Here is a 19,005-nt window from a genome sequence, read left to right on the forward strand (position 1 = left end):
ATTATCAGAGTCACCCTAAATCTCACAGCCCATTTTGGCCTTGAGGACGCAGCCATTTTTATTTTAGCATTTTAGAGTTTTTTTTTCACAAAATGTATCCTGCAACCACTCCTGCTGTTTGAAGTGCGCTAAGGAGCTGAGCATGCTTCATACTAGGCTGCCACCAGTATTACCGAATGTATTACTGTACGGTTGCCGGATCCGGCTGTGGGAGGGGAAACCGTGCGATCCCGTACCCCAGCCAGACCGGTGCCGAAATCCATATACTTTAATGAGCTGACCGGAGTCACCGTTTAAGGCTGGGTTCACACTACGTTTTCTCCCATACGGGAGCGCATACGGCAGGAGGGAGCTAAAAGCTCGCGCTCCCGTATGTCACCGTATGCGCTCCCGTATGTCATTCATTTCAATGAGCCGAATGGAGTGAAACGTTCGGTCCGGTCGGCTCATTTTTGCGCCGTATGCGCTTTTACAACCGGACCTAAAACTGTGGTCAACCACGGTTTTAGGTCCGGTTGTAAAAGCGCATACGGCACAAAAATGAGCCGACCGGACCGAACGTTTCACTCCGGTCGGCTCATTGAAATGAATGACATACGGGAGCGCGAGCTTTTAGTTCCCTCCTGCCGTATGCGCTCCCGTATGGGAGAAAACGTAGTGTGAACCCAGCCTTACTCCAGTTGGCTCAGTTTTGACCCATATCCATTTTTCTGACCGGACCTATAAACATAGTACATTTTTAGGTCCGGTCAGAAAACCGGATACGGGTCAAAAATGAGCCGAACGGAGTAAAACGGTGACTCCGGTCAGCTCATTAAAGTCAATGGATTTCAGCACCTGGGGTACGGGATCGCACGGTTTACCCCCCACCCAGCCGGATCCAGCACCTGTACAGTGAAAATGTGGTGTGCATGCACCCTTACCAAACTAATCATCCATCGGGCCAATGTGTGGCATTAAGCATTTAGACCAGGGGTCAAGTCCTGGGAAAAAAAGTGTGGGAACTCACCCAAGATTTTCACTTAAAGGGGTACTCCGCCCCTAGACATCTTATCCCCTATTCAAAGGATAGGAGATAAGATGTCTGATCGTGGGGGTCCCGCCGCTGGGGACGAGTGTGAGGTGACGCGCCGAAGGCTCGTGATGCCACGGCCCCTCAATGCAAGTCTATGGTAGGGGGCGTGATGGCCGTAACGCCGTCCTCCCATTGACTTGCATTGAGGGGGCATGGCTGTGACGTCAGGAGCCTCTGCCCCCTTTCGCCAGTCATTCGGCACTGAGCGAAGTTTGCTCTGTGCACTGGATGTCTGGGGTGCCTCAGCCAAGATTGGACATCTTATCCCCTATCCTTTGGATCGGGGATAAGATGTATAGGGGCAGAGTACCCTTTAAGGGCTGGTCCTGCAGGACTCCTAATAGGAACTGCGTTCCTGCTGGGGAAAAAGTGCAGGAACTCCGTTCCCATGAGTTCCTGCAGGACTTGAGCCCTGATTTAGACGCTGCCATCAAAGTTGATCGCAGTGTCCAAATGTGGAAACAATTATTGACTGCTAATCAGGACCACGGAGACAAAATCAAGGGGCCCAATCATCTCAGAGGACATACATCCGATCAGCGCTCCAGTCCTGCAGGCAGTCTGCACTAGTAAAGTGCCAATAACACACTGATCAATGCTGTACTATGGCATTGTACACTGTATGCAAAGGAAAGATTGCATGTAATAGTCCTGTAAGAGGAGTATAAAATAGTAAAAAAAAAAATGTGATAAATGTTGTGGTGGTCTGCAATCTGTATCTTTCCAGAGCAGAGCATGCTGGGGTTTGCAGTGTTATACAAGCTGCAGATCGCCGAAATTATTGTGGTAGCCTAGGGTTGTAGGGTATATAGGGTGTAGCTGTGCGGTTACTAAAGGGTGCTTGCTTAACCCTTTCTATTTGTGACGCCAGGGTGAGGGCTATTCTCTGTATGCTTGTCCTACCGCCACCCGTCCCAAGAGTGATGGGGAGATAGGAAATAATGGATTGTCCACAACCGCACAACCGGAGATTTGCAAAAACTTGTCTGAACTTTTACTGAAGATTTTATGCAACAATGAACAGGAACAGTCCATATAACAAAGTCTATTAGAGATTGATAAGTAGTTGGGACCTCGTGAGTCTATTGAGCTTAGGAAGGTAATTGTTGCGCTGATCCACTGGATTTAGGGGTTTAGATTCGGTCCAGTAATCACGCTAGCTTTAGCAGGGATTGAGATTTTAACTCATGGTTTAGTTTCAGGCTGAGGCCGGCAGGCTTCTGGCCTAGCTTGTCTTTGTAAGTTGCGCAGATCCGTCCTGATAGTCCGGCATCCATGAGAGCAGCAACCCAAGAGAGCGATCATTGGCTACAGCTCCCTTATATGGGCAGGGGCTGGACTAGAGCTCACTGGTCCGTGACAACTGTCAATCTTCTGTACAAAGAGTTATGGGCAAACATGTGACCCAAGGACCTCCAAAGGTCCTCCAACATACCATAGAGGAATTAACATAGTCACATGACCGAAGGTCCTGTGACCACATCAAGGTAATTAACATTTATATACATTTTATACATATAACACATCAAATTTAAAGGTAAAGAGGCGACTGGAGATTTACTCAGCAGGCGGACCCATCCCTCACTAGGAACTCTGACTTTGGGGACCACCACACAAGGTACAGTACACCATACGGTACCGGGACACCACAAAATAAAATGCCAATGAAATTCCCTTAATCTGTCATAGGATAATCCAGGAAATCTGATAATCCAGCACATCATTTTATTGCAATAAGGAACAGGAACAGAAAGACCGCACACAATGCTCAGAGATGACTGTATGGGGAATGTAGCAGAGCTGGTCGTGATATATGGAGATATATGGATAAGTTCTATTAACACTAAACAGTCATAGGAGTGTTAGGGTGCGTTCACACTGAGTAATTCAAGAGGAATTTACTCGAGTAATTGCTCTTGAATTCTCCGCTTCAAATTAATGCACATCTCCTCTGCCCATTGACTTTAATGTTATTTCTGCTGGCCTGTTCACACTGCGGAAATTCTGCTAACAGAATTCCAACACTGAATTCCTTTCCGCTTGAATTCCGCTTGATGGAGAAGGCAACAATTTCCTGACCGAAATTATTCCTCGTGAATTCCTCTTGAATTCCTCAGTGTGAACGCACACTTACACAGAGACAATGCAACAAGGACAGCAATTGGACCTAGGCCCTTACCCATGGCGGCGGCTTTCAACAAATGGTGCAGACAAATCGCTGCCAGAGGACACAGCAGTGACACTTGAGCGTCCATAGAGTAAATGGATTTAGAAGCTGTGGCAAAACTACAACTCCCATATTGTCCCATGGGAGTTGTAGTTTTATAGCCACAGCTTGAAGAATGTTGTTCTATAGCAGTGGTCTCCAAACTGTGACCCTCCAGCAGTTGCAAAACGACAACTCCTAGAATGCAGAGACAGCCATTGTATATTACAGTGTACAATGCCATAGTACAGCATTGATCAGTGTCTTATCAGCACTTTATTAGTGCAGACTGCCTGCAGGACTGGAGCGCTGATAAATTAAAATAAGTTTGAATCCCCCCCCCCCCTTTCCAAATAAAGTAATGTAAACAAACATAAACATATGTGGTATCACTGCATGTGGAAATGTCCAAACTATTAAAATTTTACGTCGATTTAACCCCTTAATGACTTATGTGAAGCTTCATACCCGGCAGGTCCTGGTTGCTATTAGTAGCAAGGACCCATGGCTAATACCGGACATTGCCTTTCGGGCTGATATCCGGTATTAACCCTTTAGACGCCACGATCAAAGCTAACTGGCAACTGTTTTCTCCCATTTAAAATGCCGCGCATTTTAAATGGGAGAAAACAGTTGCCAGTTAGCTCAGTGGGCTGTTCAGGATCACCACAATGAAATTGTGGCATCCAGAACAGCTGAGAGGACAGCGGGAGGCTTCTTACCTTGCTTCCCGCTGTCCGATCATTGCTCTGCTGCTCCATGCCTGAGATCCAGGCTGGATCAACAGAGCTCCAATAACACTGATCAATGCTATGCTATGGCATAGCATTGAACAATGTATGCAATCCAAGGATTGCATGTAATAGTCCCCTATGCGGACTAAAAAAAAAAGTGTAAAAAAAAAGTTAATAAATGTGATTTAACCCCTTCCCTAATAAAAGTTTGAATCACCCCCCTTTTCCCATAAAAAAAATAAATTAATAAAAAATAAAATTAAACATATGTGGACCTACAGAATAAATATATGGAAGCCCTCAAAAGTTACAAAATGGATTTTTCCCCCAATTTTGCCCCACAAATATTTTTTTTCTGGTTTTGCCGTAAATTTTGTGGTGAAGTGATTGATGTCATTACAAAGTAAAATTGGTGGCACAAAAAATAAGCCCTCATATGGGTCTGTAGGTGGAAAATTGAAAGCGTTATGATTTTTAGAAGAAGATGAGGAAAAAACGAAAGTGCAAAAACGGAAAAACCCATGGTCCTTAAGGGGTTAGCCGCCAATGGTGGTCAATGGCTTAAATTAAAAGAAATATCAAAGTTTAGACTTGATGATTTTTGATTACTTCATATACCATAGAAAAATTTTATAAAAAGCGATCAAAAAGCCCCATCAAAAAAAAATTGGTACTGATAAAAACTACAGATCACAGCACAAAAAATTCCAGTATACAGAAAAATAAAAGGGTTATAGGGGTCAGAATAGGACAATTTAAAAAATTCGGATTTTTATACATAAAGTTATAGGGAACACTTATCATTGCTGTCTTTGGTAAGCGAGGTCTGAAGTAATTTCTTTTTGCTTTAGTTTTGCTTATGTGCAACATATTTATCATACTAACACAGGGAGTTGATAAATTTGGAGCACATAAGCAAAACACAAAGGTGGACATTTATCAAGGTATTTAGGGGGAGATTTATCAAAACCTGTATAGAGGAAGAGTGGAGCAGTTGCCCATAGCAACCAACCAAATTGCTTCTTCACCTTTTTTTTTTGCTTACAAAAGTCACACAAAAAGTCTCACATGCGCCTAAGCACTTTTTTGTGTGACTTTTGTGGGTAAGCAAAAAGTTACAAACAGCCTTACCTAAGCAAAATTCAGTTTTCACTTGGCAGTGGTCAGGTATTTATGATGTGCGAAAGTCAAACGTAGGCAAAAAAAAGTTGCAAACCCCTTACAAAAAGTCGCAAGTCTACTCCAGGTCTGACCTGGAGTACGAAACTCCTCTACGTGAGCAAATTTTAAAAAAATCTTTAAAAAAAACTCTCACAAATGTTACACCGAGCGCTCCGGGTCCCTGCTCCTCCCCGGAGCGCTCGCGGCGTTCCTCTCTCTGCAGCACCCCGGTTAGACCCGCTGACCGGGAGCGCTGCACTGACACTGCCGGCGGGGATGCGATTCGCATAGCGGGACGCGCCCGCTCGCGAATCGCATCCCAAGTCACTCACCTGTCCCGGTCCCTGGCTGTCTCGTCCTGGCGCGCGCGGCTCCGCTCCTTAGGGCGCGCGCGCGCCAGCTCTCTAAGATTTAAAGGGCCAGTGCACTAATGATTGGTGCCTGGCCCAATCAGTCTAATTAGCCTCCACCTGCTCCCTGTCTATTTTACCTCACTTTCCCTTCACTTCCTGGCCAGATCTTGTTGCCTTGTGCCAGTGAAAGCGTTATAGTGTTTGCCTTACCAGTGTTCCTGACCTCTTGCTATCGCCATTGACTACGAACCTTGCCGCCTGCCCCGACCTTCTGCTACGTCTGACCTTGCCTCTGTCTAGTCCTTCTGTCCCACGCCTTCTCAGCAGTCAGCGAGGTTGAGCCATTGCCGGTGGATACGACCTGGTTGCTACCGCCGCAGCAAGACCATCCCGCTTTGCGGCGGGCTCTGGTGAATACCAGTAGCAACCCTAGAACCGGTCCACCGACACGGTCCACACCAATTCCTCGCTGACACAGAGGATCCACATCCAGCCTGCCGAATCCTAACAGTAGATCCGGCCATGGATCCCGCTGAGGTCCCACTGCCAGTTGTCGCTGACCTTACCACGGTGGTCGCCCAGCAGTCTCAACAGATAGAGCAACTTGGACAACAGTTCGCTCAACAAGGACAGCAGCTGTCGCAGTTGACCACCATGCTACAGCAACTTCTGCCACAGCTACAGCAGCAACCATCTCCTCCGCCAGCTCCTGCACCTCCTCCGCAGCGAGTGCCCGCTCCTGGCCTCCGCTTGTCCCTGCCAGACAAATTTGATGGGGACTCTAGACTTTGCCGTGGTTTCCTGTCACAATGTTCCCTACATTTGGAGATGTTGTCGGACCAATTTTCTACAGAACGGTCGAAGGTGGCTTTTGTGGTCAGTCTCCTGTCTGGGAAGGCCCTGTCATGGGCCACACCGCTCTGGGACCGCAATGATCCTGTCACTGCCACTGTACAGTCCTTCTTCGCTGAGGTTCGGCATTGGTGAACCTGGTCCAGGGAAATTCTTCTGTAGGCGAATACGCCATCCAATTTCGTACCCTCGCCTCAGACTTATCTTGGAACAACGAGGCCCTCTGTGCGACCTTTAAAAAAGACCTATCCAGTAACATCAAAGATGTGCTGGCCGCACGAGAAATTTCTGCCAACCTGCATGAACTTATCCATTTGGCCACCCGCATTGACATGCGATTTTCTGAAAGACACCAGGAGCTCCGCCAGGAAAAAGACCTTGATCTCTGGGCACCTCTCTCACAGGATCCTTTGCAATCTACACCTGTGCCTCCTGCCGAGGAGGCTATGCAAGTGGATCGGTCTCGCCTGACCCATGAAGAGAGGACTCGCCGCAGAGATAAAAATTTATGTCTGTACTGCGCTAGTACCGAGCATTTCTTGGTGGATTGCCCTATTCGTCCTCCACGTCTGGGAAACGCACGCACCCAGCTCACGTGGGAGTGGCGTCTCTTGGTCTGAAGTCTGCTTCTCCACGTCTCACTGTGCCCGTACGGATTTCTCCTTCTGCCAACTCCTCCTTCTCTGCTGTGGCCTTCTTGGACTCTGGTTCTGCGGGAAATTTCATTTGGCCTCTTTTGTTAATAAATTCAACATCCCTGTGACCCGTCTCGCCAAGCCGCTCTACATTTCCTCGGTCACCGGAGTGAAATTGGACTGCACTGTGCGTTACCGCACAGAACCCCTGCTCATGAGCATTGGACTGCATCACGAAAAAATTGAACTTTTTGTTTTGCCCAACTGCACCTCTGAAGTCCTCCTCAGTCTGCCATGGCTCCAACGCCACTCTCCTACCCTTGACTGGACCACCGGGGAGATCAAGAGCTGGGGTGCTTCTTGCCACAAAAAATGCCTCACGTCTGCCCCCAGTCCCGTCTGTCAAACCTCAGTGTCTCCTCCTATACCTGGTCTCCCCAAGGCCTATCAGGACTATGCCGTGCCTCCTCATAGCCCCCGTCCTGGTAACACTCTGCTTCGTGCCAAGCTTCACCCTCTGCCCCCCTCCCCATTCCCACTCCTTCTGAACTGCCTGCCGTGGATGAGCATACCCAGGACTTCACTGTCCTCCAGAAGGAGACTCTACAATCGCTCCCAATGTCCTCGTCCCATGTGGAGCGACATCCGGACAAAAAGAGGGGGAGACCTAAGGGGGGGGGGGGGGTACTGTTATGCCGAGCGCTCCGAGTCCCTGCTCCTCCCCGGAGCGCTCGCGGCGTTCCTCTCTCTGCAGCGCCCCGGTCAGACCCGCTGACCGGGAGCGCTGCACTGACACTGACGGCGGGGATGCGATTCGCATAGCGGGACGCGCCCGCTATGCGAATCGCATCCCAAGTCACTCACCTGTCCCGGTCCCCGGCTGTCTCGTCCTGGCACGCGCGGCTCTGCTCCTTAGGGTGTGCGCGTGCCAGCTCTCTAAGATTTAAAGGGCCAGTGCACCAATGATTGGTGCCTGGCCCAATCAGTCTAATTAGCCTTCACCTGCTCCCTGTCTATTTTACCTCACTTCCCCTTCACTTCCTGGCCGGATCTTGTTGCCTTGTGCCAGTGAAAGCGTTATAGTGTTTGCCTTACCAGTGTTCCTGACCTCTTGCTATCGCCATTGACTACGAACCTTGCCGCCTGCCCCGACCTTCTGCTACGTCTGACCTTGCCTCTGTCTAGTCCTTCTGTCCCACGCCTTCTCAGCAGTCAGAGAGGTTGAGCCGTTACGGGTGGATACGACCTGGTTGCTACCGCCGCAGCAAGACCATCCCGCTTTGCGGCGGGCTCTGGTGAATACCAGTAGCAACCCTAGAACCGGTCCACTGACACGGTCCACACCAATCCCTCACTGACACAGAGGATCCACATCCAGACTGCCGAATCCTAACAACAAAAGTCTCAGCTGCGACTTTTTTGTTTTGCTTATGTGCTCCAAATGTATCAACCCCCTGTGATAGTGTGATCAATATGTCGCACATAAGTAAAACTAAAGCAAAAAAAATAAAAAATGACTTCAGAACTTGCTTACAAAAGCAAACAATGATACAGTGGGGAAAAAGTATTTAGTCAGCCACCAATTGTGCAAGTTCTCCCACTTAAAAAGATGAGAGAGGCCTGTAATTTTCATCATAGGTATACCTCAACTATGAGAGACATAATGAAAAGAAATCCATAAAAACACATTGTCTGATTTTTAAATAATTTATTTGCAAATTATGGTGAAAAATAAGTATTTGGTCAATAACAAAAGTTAATCTCAATGCTTTGTTATATACCCTTTTTTTGGCAATGACAGAGGTCAAACGTTTTCTGTAAGTCTTCACAAGGTTTTTCACACACTGTTACTGGTATTTTGACCCATTCCTCCATGCAGATCTCCTCTAGAGCAGTAAAGTTTTGGGGCTGTCGCTGGGCAACAAGGACTTTCAACTCCCTCCAAAGGTTGTCTATGGGGTTGAGATCTGGAGACTGGCTAGGCCACTCCAGGACCTTGAAATGCTTCTTACGAAGCCACTCCTTCATTGCCTGGGTGGTGTGTTTGGGATCATTGTCATGCTGAAAGACCCAGCCACGTTTCATCTTCAATGCCCTTGATGGAATCTCATGATACATGGCCCCATTCATTCTTTCCTTTACACGGATCAGTCGTCCTGGTCCCTAAGCAGAAAAACAGCCCCAAAGCATGATGTTTCAACCCCCATGCTTCACAGTAGGTATGGTGTTCTTTGGATTCAACTCAGCATTATTTCTCTTCCAAACACGACAAGTTGAGTTTTTACCAAAAAGTTCTACTTTGGTTTCATCTGACCATATGACATTCTCCCAATACTCTTCTGGATCATCCAAATGTACTGGCTTAAGTGCGGGGGGGGGGGGGGTTCACATCTGGCACAGCATGATTTGAGTCCCTGGGGGCGTAGTGTGTTACTGATGGTAGCCTTTGTTACTTTGGTCCCAGCTCTCTGCAGGTCATTCACTAGGTCCCCCCATGTTGTTCTGGGATTTTTGCTCACCGTTGTTGTGATTATTCTGACACCACGGGGTGAGATCTTGGGTTGAGCCCCAGATCGAGGGAGATTATCAGTGGTCTTGTATGTCTTCCATTTTCTAATAATTGCACCCACAGTTGATTTCTTGACACCGAGCTGCTTGCCTATTGCAGATTCAGGGTGCGTTCACACGCTATTTGTTCTTGCGGGTTTTCTGCTGCGTATTTGAAAGTGGACGGGCTCTTCTCGGCTGTCCATAGCAGATTTTCTGCGGCGGAATTTATGCTGCGGAAAATCCGCCGCAGTCCCTACTGATTTCAATGGTGCTTGCGGCGGATTTTCCACAGAAAACCCGCAAAAACAAATAGCGCATGAACGCACCCTCAGTCTTCCCAGCCTAGTGCAGGTCTACAATTTTGTTTCTGGTGTTCTTCGACAGCTCTTTGATCTTGGCCATAGTGGAGTTTGGAGTGTTACTGTTTGAGGTTGTGGACAGGTGTCTTTTATACTGATAACAAGTTCAAGCAGGAGCCATTAATACAAGTAAGGAGTGGAGGACAGAGGAGACTCTTATAGAAGAAGTTACAGGTCTGTCAGAGCCAGAAATCTTGCTTTTTTGTAGGTGACCAAATACTTATTTTACTGAGGATTTTACCAATTAATTCATTAGAAATCCTACAATTTTATTTCCTATATTCTTACCCCTATTATGTCTCTCATAGTTGAAGTGTACCTATGATAATCTTTCATCTTTTTAAGTGGGAGAACTTGCACAATTGGTGGCTGACTAAATACTTTTTTTCCCCACTGTAAATGTCCCTCAAAAGCCTCAGGTTAAACTTTTGTGAGACTTTTTAAAAGTGCTTACTACTTTCAGTTGTGTACTCCAGGTCAGACCTGGAGTTGACTTGAGACTTTTTGCCTATGTGCGACATTCGCACATCATAAATACCTGACCACTACAAAGTGAAAACTGAAAATTACTGAGGTAAGGCTGTTTGTAACTTTATGCTTACCCACAAAGTCGCACAAAAAAGTGCTTAGGTGCATGTGAAACTTTTTGTGTGACTTTTGTAAGCAAAAAAAAAAGTTGTTTAAAAGTTGTAAAATAAAACAAAACCTTTATAATTTGGGTATTGTTGTACTCATAATGAGGTGACCCACGGGTGTATGGCGGGACCACGGGTGTAGTGTAGCGGTGTGAGTGGTGGGATCAGATGGTATTAATGCTGGGGGCAAGATGTTGTTAACCCCTAGTGTTCGTGACGCCAGAGTGGTTTTAGGGTTCCGGAACACGCCCAGTTCCTCCACTATCCCAGTTGCTAGTAGTGAAATGAGAGTCCACAACCAGTTATGGTCAAATGAAGGCTTTACTGAGTATCAAACAGAAGGACCTCGCAGCTTGCTGGACCAATATACTTGTAATTAACTTGACTCGAGATTTGTCTTGACTTGACTAAATGCAGGACTTGACTAGTTTCAGTGACAGCAGACATAGACTTGAGACTTACTGGAATGACTGTAGCTTTTGGGGTCTTCCAGATGCTGATCACTTGCACTGAGATCTCTGTTGGTTGTTGTGCTCAGTCAGGTAGCAGGTGATAAGAGCTAAGAGAAGAGAGTGAATTGTAATGGCCGCCCCTTTATGTAGTGGGGGGGGGGGGGGGGGCTGGACTAAAGCCCATTGGTCAAGCTGTGGGTCATAGGTTAAGCTGGTGCTCTCTGGTAGAACATGTGACAACAAATCATGTGACTGCATAGCATAACATGTGACAGACTTACACAGATCCTTTGTACTACCTATATATAAGGATACAGTCTAGGCATTAAAGTGATATACACAACATTCTGGAAACAACAGGGGGAGACCTTGCAGCGGAGCCTAAAGGTAGTACAGGACCATGTCCTGTACTGGAACATCACAAACCCCCTACTTAACATAAATCATCATCGATGTAGGTTCTGTCAGGGTTGAGGAACAAAGTGGCCACGGGGCCAGATGCAGTCCTGAGGCATTTAGTACACAAATGTCAATTTCAGGCTTGTGAAATAACGGATAACATTAGAATTTTTGTATAAATTGTCCATACACGCTCTGATTTGTGGTTGAACAGGATTAGAGATGACATTCAACTTGTGCATATAAGTTTACTTTACTTGTAAGGACCTTTGACTATGCACTTACTGACTTACATAACAGTTTACAAGATATAACATAACATTTTTGACTATGCATGTGATATACTATACATGACAAGACTATATACTAGACAATGAATACAGATAACATTTTGACATTCACGTTACCTTTTACTGACTACGTGCTTTAGGTTAGTTTCAGGAGTACTTTCTGGCCAGGAAAGTATCCTGCGCACGAACACAAGACCATATGACATTAGAGACATTTGACATATGATATAGAGTAGACTGTGTAATGTGAGTGATACAGTACTAATGTATCCTTTACTTATGTGTACATTTATTGTGTACACGACTATGTGTACTTTAGCGTACTATACATACTATTTTATACATGTACAAGACGCTGGTGAAGGGGTGACATGTGCTCCTCCCGACTACGTCAGGACAAACCCCTGTAAGGAGATAACCAGACATCAGAAATGACTGTACACATTGACTTTTAGTGTACAATAACTTTATACATTTTGTTTGACATTTAACATTGATAACACAATATAGGACCATCACATTAGGACCACAACAACTCAACAAGTGTACCTCCGTAACCATTTTTACTGAACCAAAATATATTACTTTAGATATTCACACAAATGTTCATGTACTGCTCGGTAGTCCATGTACATAAGGAGTTCATGGTCCAGTAATTTTACGCCCCGGCGCCCTGGTACTTAAGGACCCAGGGCTTAAACTTACGCCCTGGCGTTTTCCGGTCCCTGCCGCGCGCCGGGCAGAGATCGGAACCGGATGCCTGCTGAAATGCTTCAGCAGGCATCCAGGGCAAACGCCGAGGGGGGCCATGTAGGAAATCGCCCTTGCGATCTGCGGCGATACCGGGCTGATCGGGTCTCTGGGACCCGACCGCCCGGTAATTTTGCATGATCCCGGCTGTCTCAGACAGCCAGGACCATGCTAAAGTATAGGAGCGACCTCCTCCTATCCCCTGCGATCCGTTGGTTAGTTAACCGACCAATCTCAGGGGGGGGGGGGGGGGGCGGTTACTTCCTCCCGCCCTGCCCGGCCCCTGAAAGTCCGGAGAGGACGGGAGGAAGACCGGAGGATGCGGTGGGGGACGGGGGAGTGCTGGGGACCGGCCCCGGTACTTACCTCGTCCCTGAAGACCCGGATCCCGGCGATGAAGGCGGCGGCGGCGACAGGTGAGTTCCTCTTCAGCCGCGGTCGGGCCCTTTACAGCAATGCACGTCGCCGTAAAGCAACATGCATTGCTGTAATGGGACCCTGTATACTACAACTCCCAGCATGCCCAGACAACCCTTGGCGTCTGGGCATGCTGGGAGTTGCAGTTTTGCAACATCTGGAGGTCCATAGTTTGGAGACCACTGTGCCCTTCCAGATGTTGCAAAACTACACATCCTCAGCATGCCCTTACTGTCCAGGCATGCTGGGAGTTGTAGTTCTGTATCTGGCCCTTCAGATGTTGCAGAACTACAACTCCCAGCATGCCTGGACAGTTTTGGCATACTGGGAGTTGTAGTTTTGCAACATCTGGAAGGGCACAGATTGGGAACCACTGTATTAGTGGTCTGCAAACTGTAGTCCTCCAGATGTTGCAAAACTACAACTCCAAGCATGCTGGGAGTTATAGTTCGGCAACATCTGGCTCTAAAGATGTTGCCGAACTACTACTTCCAGCATGCCTGAGAATGTTTGGGAGTAGTGGTTTTGCAACAACTGGAGGCACACTGGTTGGGAAACATTGTCTGTTTCCTAACTCAGTGTTTCCCAACCCGTGTGCCTCCAGCTGTTACAAAACTATAACTACCAGCATGCACTGATAGACTGTACATGCTGGGAGTTGTAGTTTTGCAACAGCTGGAGGTCCCCCCCTGTGAATGGGCAGGGGGCTTACAGTGAGTATCAGGCTGCAAGTTTGCGATGCAGCAAATTTTGCGTGGCAGCTCAAACTTACAGCGGAAAACTCGCTGTAATCCCCCGCCCGTGTGACTGTACCCTAAAAACACTACACTACACTAACACAAAATAAAATAAAAAGTAAAAAACACTACATATACACATATTCCTACACAGCCCCCCTCCCCTCCCCAATAAAAATGAAAAACGTCTGGTACGCCACTGTTTCCAAAATGAAGCCTCCAGCCTGTTGCAAAGCAACAACTCCCAGTATTGTCGGACAGCCGTTGACTGTCCAAGCATGCTGGGAGTTTTGCAACAGCTGGAGGCACCCTGTTTGGGAATCACTGGCGTAGAATACCCCTATGTCCACCCCTATGCAAATCCCTAATTCAGGCCTCAAATGCACATGGCGCTCTCACTTCGGAGCCCTGTCGTATTTCAAGGCAACAGTTTAGGGCCACATATGGGGTATCGCCGTACTCGGGAGAAATTGCCTAACAAATTTTGGGGGGCTTTTTCTCCTTTCACCCCTTATGAAAAGGTGAAGTTGGGGTCTACACCAGCATGTTGGTGTAAAAAATTAAATTTTTTACACTAACATGCTGGTGTTGCCCCATACTTTTCATTTTGACAAGAGGTTAAAGGGAAAAAAGCCCCCCAAAATTTGTAATGCAAAACTGTCCAGGCATGCTGGGAGTTGTAGTTCTGTATCTGGCCCTTCAGATGTTGCAGAACTACAACTCCCAGCATGCCTGGACAGTTTTGGCATACTGGGAGTTGTAGTTTTGCAACATCTGGAAGGGCACAGATTGGGAACCACTGTATTAGTGGTCTGCAAACTGTAGTCCTCCAGATGTTGCAAAACTACAACTCCAAGCATGCTGGGAGTTATAGTTCGGCAACATCTGGCTCTAAAGATGTTGCCGAACTACTACTTCCAGCATGCCTGAGAATGTTTGGGAGTAGTGGTTTTGCAACAAATGGAGGCACACTGGTTGGGAAACATTGTCTGTTTCCTAACTCAGTGTTTCCCAACCCGTGTGCCTCCAGCTGTTGCAAAACTATAACTACCAGCATGCACTGATAGACTGTACATGCTGGGAGTTGTAGTTTTGCAACAGCTGGAGGTCCCCCCCTGTGAATGGGCAGGGGGCTTACAGTGAGTATCAGGCTGCAAGTTTGCGATGCAGCAAATTTTGCGCGGCAGCTCAAACTTGCAGCGGAAAACTCGCTGTAATCCCCCGCCCGTGTGACTGTACCCTAAAAACACTACACTACACTAACACAAAATAAAATAAAAAGTAAAAAACACTACATATACACATACCCCTACACAGCCCCCCTCCCCTCCCCAATAAAAATGAAAAACGTCTGGTACGCCACTGTTTCCAAAATGAAGCCTCCAGCTGTTGCAAAGCAACAACTCCCAGTATTTTCGGACAGCCGTTGACTGTCCAAGCATGCTGGGAGTTTTGCAACAGCTGGAGGCACCCTGTTTGGGAATCACTGGCGTAGAATACCCCTATGTCCACCCCTATGCAAATCCCTAATTCAGGCCTCAAATGCACATGGCGCTCTCACTTCGGAGCCCTGTCGTATTTCAAGGCAACAGTTTAGGGCCACATATGGGGTATCGCCATACTCGGGAGAAATTGCCTAACAAATTTTGGGGGGCTTTTTCTCCTTTCACCCCTTATGAAAAGGTGAAGTTGGGGTCTACACCAGCATGTTGGTGTAAAAAATAAAATTTTTTACACTAACATGCTGGTGTTGCCCCATACTTTTCATTTTGACAAGAGGTTAAAGGGAAAAAAGCCCCCCAAAATTTGTAATGCAATTTCTCCCGACTACGGAGATACCCCATATGTGGGCGCAAAGTGCTCTGGGGGAGCACAACAAGGCCCAGAAGGGAGAGTGCACCATGTACATTTGAGGTGATTTGCACAGGGGTGGCTGATTGTTACAGCGGTTTTGACAAACGCAAAAAAAAAAAAAAAAAACACATGTGACCCAATTTCGGAAACTACACCCCTCACGGAATGTAATGAGGGGTGCAGTGAGAATTTACACCCCACTGGTGTCTGACAGAGCTTTGGAACAGTGGGCTGTGCAAATAAAAAATGTTGTACAGCCCACTGTTTCAAAGATCTGACAGCCACCAGTGGGGGGTAAATACTCACTGTACCCCTTGTAACGTTCCTCAAGGGGTCTAGTTTCCAAAATGGTATGCCATGGGGGGTTATTTTACTGTCCTGGCACCGTAGGGGCTTCCTAAATGCGACACGCCCCCGTGCAAAATTTGCTCTCAAAAAGCCAAATATGACTCCTTCTCTTCTGAGCATTGTAGTTCGCCCGTAGTGCACTTCAGGTCAACTTATGGGGTACCTCGAAACTCAGAAGAGATGGGGTTACAAATTTTGGGGGGTATTTTCTGCTATTAACCCTTGCAAAAATGTGAAATTTGGGGGGAAACACATTTTAGTGAAAAAATTATATATTTTTTTACATATGCAAAAGTCGTGAAACCCCTGTGGGGTATTAAGGCTCACTTTATTCCTTGTTACGTTCCTCAAGGGGTCTAGTTTCCAAAATAGTATGCCATGTGGGGGGGTTTTGCTATTCTGGCACCATAGGGGCTTCCTAAATGCAACATGCCCCCCAAAAACCATTTCAGAAAAACGTACTCTCCAAAATCCCCTTGTCGCTCCTTCTCTTCTGAGCCCTCTACTGCGCCCGCCGAACAATTTACATAGACATATGAGGTATGTGCTTACTCGAGAAAAATTGGGCTACAAAAATAACAATACATTTTCTCCTTTTACCCCTTGTAAAAATTCAAAAATTTGGTCTACAAGAACATGCGAGTGTAAAAAATTAAGATTGTGAATTTTCTCCTTCACTTTGCTGCTATTCCTGTGAAACACCTAAAGGGTTAAAATGCTGACTGAATGTAATTTTGAATACTTTGGGGGGTGCAGTTTTTATAATGGGGTCATTTGTGGGGTATTTCTAATATGAAGACCCTTCAAATCCACTTCAAACCTGAACTGGTCCCTGAAAAATTGTGATTTTGGAAATTTTGTGAAAAATTGGAAAATTGCTGCTGAACTTTGAAGCCCTCTGGTGTCTTCCAAAAGTAAAATCATGTCAATTTTATGATGCAAACATAAAGTAGACATATTGTATATGTGAATAAAAAAAATAATTATTTGGAATATCCATTTTCCTTACAAGCAGAGAGCTTCAAAGTTAGAAAAATGCAACATTTTCTAATTTTTCATCAAATTTGGGGATTTTTCACCAAGAAAGGATGCAAGTTACCACAAAATTTTACCACTATGTTAAAGTAGAGTATGTCACAAAAAATCATTCTCGGAATCAGAATGAGAACTAAAAGCATTCCAGAGTTATTAATGTTTAAAGTGACAGTGGTCAGATGTGCAAAAAATGGCCGGGTCCTAAGGTGTAAAATGGCTGGGTCCTTAAGGGGTTAAACAACCTTCTTTCTTTCCCAGTCTCGCCTACCAGGTGGGGTCCTAGGCTGTGAGATGTACCTACGGTTGCGAGATTGGGACCTTGCATGGTGTCAACATAGGTGTCCCAGGACACATAGGACAATCTGTAATTGGTGATGGTGGAGCTGACAGTAACCACCACCTGCACTGTAGCGGCTTGCGCCACAAAGGGATTACTGGTTGGTGCCTGCTCTTCAGGCCAAACCTCCACCACTGCAGGAGTAGGCCTAGGCACTTTCGTGGGTACCCGCTGGTTAGGCCAAACCTCCTTGACATCTGGAGTAGGCTTGGGTACATGAGTTGGTGCCCGGTGGTCAGGCCAAACCTCCTCGCTCATAGGAGTAGGCCTGGGCACACCTGTACTGGAATGTTGACTTGAGTGACTTTTGTACTTGGGATCCATCGCTGGTGGATAAGGATACTCCTCCTGGATGACTCTCCTTTAACACCTGAAGGGAGGAGACCAAAGAGATCTGCGTCCCAATCTTCATAGGGGAAATAGGCGAACGGGATTTTAGTGGGATTCTTGGGTCTGGTGACCACAGCTGCCCATTCCTCTCGCAAGCTCTTTACTGGAGTGTACTCAATAATCTCCCTGCTCTTTAGAGAGTGTTTTTCTGGGGGGAGATAGCCTCTCTGTACAGCTCTCCTGTTTACTAGGAGAATGCCTCCATGGTTACAGTCCATGATGGTGCTGAATCCTCGGACAAGGTAAAATTTAATCACTGTAGCACATCGGTGCTCGAGGGGTGGCTCACCCTCTTGGGGATGCTGCAGTTGGCGGATGTACAGTGCCTCTAGCTGCTTTGTGTCCTGCTGCTGTTGTTTTTCTTGAAATGGAAGCAGCTTCGGCCCGTATCTCTGCAGCTTCTGGGCCCTCAGTTCCTCGATGGCGGCAGCCACCTCGGCATCTCTTTTGGCCTTTTCGGATTGGGCCGGAGGGACTGAGGGTAGAGGTTTCCCGGGCAAGGGAAGTAGATGCTCCCGCATGCATCTGATAAGACTTGACTCATCACCGAACAGCCACTTAGGGAGCTGGGGTGACTGTGGACGTACTGATGGCTGTGATGACATGAGGACATGCTGTAGACTGTGGGGCCTAGGGTACTGGCTCAGGGCTGGAGGAGGAGGGAGTAGAGAAATCAGCTTCTGCCGGGGTACTCACATCAGACTCCGTCAGGATCTCAGCCCAGGAACCCCAGCTGCGGTGATGAGGCGAAAATCTCATGGGCGACGGTAGATAATCGATGCAGACACTCTGATAGCTGGTGGAACATCTTCGCTGTGGCAATCATCCAATCCTCCGGCTCCATCTTGGGACTCCCAGTGCACGTGGATCGCTGTGACTCCGCCATGTTACTGTTCACTGCGAGCACTTCCTGTAGACTGAAGAGGTCAGGCTCTGCTTCACCTTTTATATTGGACTCCGACAAGATGGCCACCGGCTGGAAGGACGTCATCAGCGGGGCCTGGGACTGGAAGTGACTCAGGGGTGCATTCTCTTCACCCACCCCCTGGCAACAAGGGGCCATTTTGGGCTGGACACCACGACATTGTTTCCACACCCGGGGGTGGGATGCTGGCTCTGGTGGGAACCTTTGGCGCGCTTTTCCAGCATATATTTTACCCTTGCAGGTACTACAGACATTTTGGCGCGCAACATGGCTTCTGTTCTAATCTTGCACATTGTAAATCCAACTTTTGCAGACTTCTTTACCACCAACAATACTGTAATTTTCACCTCCCCCTCTACTTCTTCAACGCCAGTACAGAAACACATTTCAATGACACAGTCTCGTACACTTTGCTGGTGCACACTTTTTCACAACGGCATGCGATTTTGACTTAGACACAGTTCATACTTGGGGGTAGGACTTGCGGCAACTTGCCTTCGGCACACACCCG

This window comes from Hyla sarda, chromosome 12, assembly GCF_029499605.1.
Source record: "Hyla sarda isolate aHylSar1 chromosome 12, aHylSar1.hap1, whole genome shotgun sequence".
Classification (NCBI taxonomy): Eukaryota; Metazoa; Chordata; class Amphibia; order Anura; family Hylidae; genus Hyla; species Hyla sarda.